The 5815-nt window shown below is 38.2% G+C and overlaps 1 protein-coding gene across 1 annotated transcript in view; it reads left to right on the top strand.

Annotated features, from left to right (window-relative positions):
* PHLDB2 (pleckstrin homology-like domain, family B, member 2) overlaps positions 1 to 5815 on the top strand; it is a 144309-nt gene that overhangs the window by 110232 nt on the left and 28262 nt on the right. The gene's annotated exons all lie outside the window — the stretch shown is intronic.

Here is a 5815-nt window from a genome sequence, read left to right as displayed (position 1 = left end):
CATCAGACTGCAAAGTCATTTGAACAGCAAGGTTGGTGGTTCAAGCTCACCAACTGCCCTTTGGAAACCCTATACAGGGTCGCTACGGGTCGGAACCAACTCAACGGTACTTAACAACAACATATATCTTTAATGTATTGCTGTTGTTATGTACTGTCTAGTTGATTCTGATGCATAGCAACCCTCTTGGATAGAGTAGAACTGCCTCATATAAAATCATTAAAAGAAGTGATTTGAGAGTTAAATAGAAACTATGTTGTTGTTGTTAAGTAATGATTCTGAAACTTCATTTCAGTGATGTATATATATATGTATGTGTGTGTATCCGAGAATCTTCTAAAAATTTGTGGAAAATTGGAATGAAAAGATGAGATTTCCCCCTGAGCTTATAGAGATTTGCAATGTATAGGAGAGCTTTATAATTATTTTCTTTATCATAATTTCTTAATAAAATATCTCTGCTTTTATGATATAACTAAAGAGGAGAAATGAGTCTTTAAACTTTGGTTCTTTTTTATCACTGTTCACTCGTTGGTCAAGTCTATTTTCTATTGAAGCATTTTTCTTTATTATTAATTGACTTCTTTTTCAGTGTATTTTTGCCAAGCTTGGACTGGCCACTACATCAGCAAAGGCCATTCAGCATATTCTTGTGCCTTATGTATAGCAGTGGCTTAAGGAAAGATCAGGACTGGAGAAATGGAGTATGACCTCAGATTATTGTGCTCTGTGTTGGAAGACATGACAGTCTATTTCCAAGAAAGATTTACAGTCTTGGAAACCCTGTGCAGCAGTTCCCCTCTGTTTTATAGAGTCACAATGAGTTGGAATTGACTCAGCAGCAACAACTGCCGATGTTGAAAGTAGTTTCTTAGAAATGAAGAGCTGGTGACATCATTGTGTAAAAGTATTCTTGTGATAATATGATGAAACTGAAGTACTGCCTGATCACCATTAGTCTGATCTCTGTTTCCTCTAGAAATAATGGGAACGCACCCTCTGCAAAATCTACTGTCTTTAATCTATGCTCTTGTCCTTTACTGATACATGTTTTGTACACCAAAAGACTATAGCTTCAATCTTTTTCTGACCAGTTCTAAAGTGGTACTCCTCTTAAGGAGAGCTTCATGTGGTACTGATGAGACATCTTCTGAGAAAATAGAGACATCATATGTGTGTTGATCCAAAACCAATGTGTGCAGAGCTTGAGGCCCACCTGCCTTCATATGTTTCTCCACTCAGAGAGGGGTTGTGGCCTGTAATACAGAAAGCCATGGCAGACCATAAAATGGGTAGGATTTTCTATTAAGCCTATAAAGGTAGCTCACAGGGACCAGAAGAGTCATAATTTGATAGCATTTGTTGACTTCAATGAAAGATCAAAGGCAAGATAATAATCCATATTTTTTATTTTAAATTGGACTTAGTAGTACACTTTCATTAACTCAAGTATTTGTTATATCTTATCTGTAATTATATATATATATATATATATATATATATATACTTGCATGATTAATTAAAAGAAACTATTTTTTTTCTGCTATACATAACGGACATATCAAGGACAATGGTGTAAGTATCAGCCTTCCTCAATCAGCACTGCTTTAATAGAACCTACAACATGAATCCCACATACAGATGTCTTGGAAAGTAGAGTCTAAAGCAGAGAGTCCGAGAAATGCACTCCTAAAGTTGTAATGGTTATTGGCTTTTGTGTAACATGCAACATAACCCTTTGTAAGCTTTAGAATGAATGAAATCTTTGTCCTTTTGTCTTCTGTTAAATGCAGGAAAGTCCAAGAAAGGTATGGCAACCTCCTTGTGTGGTGTTTTTGTTTTCAGCAAATATTGAAAAGTCATTGTCAGTCATCTTTAAGAATGATTGGATTTATAGCTATACAGTGGTGGATTTTTAGTCTACTTACTAGTCCTTTTACACAATAGAGAAAAAAACTTGTTGCACATTCACTAGACACTAAATTCTGGGCACAGCTGCTGTTCATTCACAGGCAGCTGCAGGATCCTCTTTGTTTTTGGTGTTTTATTACAAGGTCAGCCCCTACAGGAAGCCTGAGTGCTCTGGGAGCATTGTTTTGTAAGACTCTGGATCTATATAAAGAGTGGGCATTGTGCTGTGTATAGCCTAAGTATAAAACATGATATGTCCCCTTTATAAAGCCAGGTATTTAAAAAAAAATTTTTTTTAAGACTGGCTGCAGTTGGAGGGTGGGAAAGACTTAAGACATTCCTACTTATGCATTCATTAAAGCCTATTTTATGAGAAAGACTTAGTGGAAAGTGTGAAAAACAGTTTCAGTGACTGGGCTTAACTAAGTAGGGGAGAGAGATGTAGAATGGTAGAAACTTCTAATAAAGTTTGAGGAGCTGTGTTTCAAATAATTTAATGGCATATCACAAACTTTAGCTCTTAAAAACTTAGTTGACTGCCTGTTTGGAAAACGAATGCTTTGTAGATATAGTCTTCCTTGTTTGTTTTATGCTCCTTGTTTTCTTGGTGAAAAGATATGTTTGAAAGGTTTTTTTGTGTTTTTTTGCAGCAAATCTTTTTAAGCTATGTGCATGTATTTATAAGCTCATTTTTTTTTTTAACTTCTAAAATTCTCCTCTGTAAATTCTTGTTTCATTTAACAATATGCCTTGTTACTCTGTTACTAACACTGTCAATGGATGCATGCTGGAAATGTTCTAATTTTGTTGTTGTTGTTCCATTGTCATACTTTTTGATATTATATCTTTTTCCCTTTCTCTGTCACTTTCTTCCTTCGTTCCTGACTTATTCTATAACTTCATCTTCTGGCTGTGGACTGTTGTTAGGAAGAATGAATTTCTTAGCAGGTGAGTTATAAGAGGCTGTTTTTTAAGAAATATTGGTTAGTCTTGTCTTCTGAAACCAGATTAATTTTTTATATCATCCTACAAGAAAGTACATCACAAATTTAGAAAATATTGGCAAGAATCTACTTAGTCTGCAGTCGCTAACTCAGAAAGGGCTTTTGGAGTCCAATTTGTCAGAAATCATAGATACTGGCAATAAAAAATAAAAAGATTCCTGGTGGCACAGTAGGATAAGCACTGGACTGCTAACTGCAAAGCCCGCAGTTCAAAACCACCAATTTGAGGGAGAAAAATGAGGCTTTCTGGTCTTGTAAAGATTTACAGCCTCAGAAACCCTATACAGGGTTACTATGAGTCACAGTTGACTCAATGGCATTGGGGTTGTTGTTGTTAAGTGTCTCTGTGTCGGTTCTCACTCATAACAACCCTGTAGGGTTTCTGAGGTTTGACTGGTGGGTTTGAATCACCACCTTGCAGTTCTAACTGACCTTGAGGTTCAGTGATTGTCCTACAGTGCCACACCAGGACTCCAGCAGAAGGGTAGGCGGGGCAATAGAAATAAATAAATGAACCTTTCATAGCCAGTCTATTGGATGATCTTCAGGAGAAGAGAGATTAATTGGTTTGTGTTCCTTGTGTGTGTGCTATGCATAGTGGCGAGCCTCAGATATTATCAGGGCTCACTTTATATACCTTATAAACTACCCTTTCAGACCTAACAGCTATTTCTGTCTGGTTAGGAAGAGCATTTACAAGGACCTTTTTTACTTCCTGAAGTCTTGGTGTTGCACACTATAGGATGAACACTGGACTGCTAACCACAAATTCAGTGGTTCAAACCTACCAGTCACTCCTTGGAAACCCTATATAGGGTCGCTATGAGTTGGAATCTATTCGACAGCACTTAACAACAACAGTTTGACTTCTTAGTTGAATTCCCACTGCTTAAAGTTATTGTCGCTTAATTTTTATTAAAAATAAAAGCAAGTATCCTCAGGAGTTAGGAAAGTCTCATTTTCCCAGTCCATTAAGTTTGCCCCATTCCAAAGCGTAAATATATTTCACTTCCTTATTTAGGCATTAATTTAGAATTTATAGATGAAATGAGAATATGAATTCATTCAGTGATTCTTTATTGGGTGGCATTCATATGCTAAATACCGTGGATGCGTACTATGGTTAACAGTACCTGCATGGCTCCTTCCTTCATAAAGCTTACAATTGAGTGGAGGCTTTAAGACCAATGTACAGTTACTCTGGTTCCTCAATGCACTAGAAGTTCTTCTTGGGTCTTGTCACAAGGATACCCTTTTCAGTCCTTTGTTTGATAGTGTGTCCTCTGTCAAAGGCCTTTGGTTACTCAGGCCAGTGCCTGAATCCCCAAACCAGCTCTTTCATAGGAATGATCCTAGGGTCTCAGGGGAGAATTCCATGCCATTACTTACGATTTGAGAGGCATGCTGTTTCTTAGATTGTTCCGCAGAGATGAGGTAAGTCAGGTGACAACTTGGGTTCATTATGACCAGTAAAGTGTCAGATGCATTAAGAAATGAAATTGCTTTATAAGGAGGACATTTCCACTCACATGTTATCCACAGGAAATGAACATCTTGTGTTGGGAAAGATATCATCATTAGGAGTGGGTTTCGTTTTTTCATTTAAGTTGCCAGGAAAATGTGAGATGCTTATCCTACATGGGAATGGCTGGAAGACTCTCTCGGCCATAGAGTTGTAACTCAACAAATGATGAATTGGTTTGCGGAATTTATGTTCACAATCCTTAGTTCACATTGTAACACAGCTGCCCTTGTGCCTTTGAAAAACTGGAGTTATTTGAGTTTCCTGCCCACCTCATCTGAAGGTTGTAAGCTCATTTTCTTATTCTATGATAGTTTTTGAAAAAATATTTTTTTCTACATATCTTGATTGAAATTACTCCTATCATGAAACCTGGTATGGCGCTATAGGATGAGCACTGGACTGGTAACCAAGGATCGGCTCTTGAAAACCTTATACAGGTCTCTAGGAGTCAGACCTGACTCGATGACACATAACAACAAAATCTTGAGGAGCAGGGAACCCTGCTCATGCTAAGGGGTAAGAATTGAACTACTAACCAAAAGCCCAGTGGTTTAAATCATCAGCTGCTCCATGGGAGAAAGATGCGACTGTCTGTTCCCGTTAAGATTGACAATTTCACCATGAGTTGGAATCAATTTGATGACAATAGGTTTCATTTTTGGTTTATCTTTAATGAAAAAACATACTACCCCCTTTTTGTTACAAATATAGTTTCTCCCAATATTCTGCTTTTCAAAGAAGGTGCTAGTTGCCTTATAGGAATTGATTCTTCCTCATGGTGGAAAACTGAAAGAGAAGGAAGGCTGTGGAATATGCCATTGCTAGGGATATGATTAATTGGGGGGGTGGGGGACAGCAGGGGATATTCACAGAAACACTCAGGAATGTATTACCATTTAAACAACCAAAGGGCACATTCTGTAAGTCTGCCTCCTGGCCACCAGCACACAGCCTTCCTCATTCCATGAGTCTAGAGTCCTCAGCTGCTCTATCTCTCCAGGTCCTCATCTCTGCCTCCATCTCTGGCATTGCTGCTTCTCTGGATAGAGTCCCACATTCCACTTGTGCTCTTCTCCCTTGATGGTCCTAAGGTCCTTTGTTCCTGGACTGTAAGATTAACTACTACCCCCTTTTTGTTACAAAACTTTTACCTTTACAGTTGTGATAGTTGCAACTGCTAATGTTGTTGTTGTTGTTGTTGTTAGGTGCCATTGAGTCGATACCAACCCATAGTGACCTTATGCTCAGCAGAACGAAACACTGCCCGATCCTGGGCCAACCTCACTACTGTTGCCACGCTTAAGTCCATTGATGCTGCCACTTGGCCAATCAATCTTGTTGGGGGTCTTCCTCTTTTTCTCTGACCCTTCAACTT

Source organism: Chrysochloris asiatica, unplaced genomic scaffold (assembly GCF_000296735.1).
Source record: "Chrysochloris asiatica unplaced genomic scaffold, ChrAsi1.0 scaffold00061, whole genome shotgun sequence".
Classification (NCBI taxonomy): Eukaryota; Metazoa; Chordata; class Mammalia; order Afrosoricida; family Chrysochloridae; genus Chrysochloris; species Chrysochloris asiatica.
This window is presented reverse-complemented; position numbering and strand designations above follow the sequence as displayed.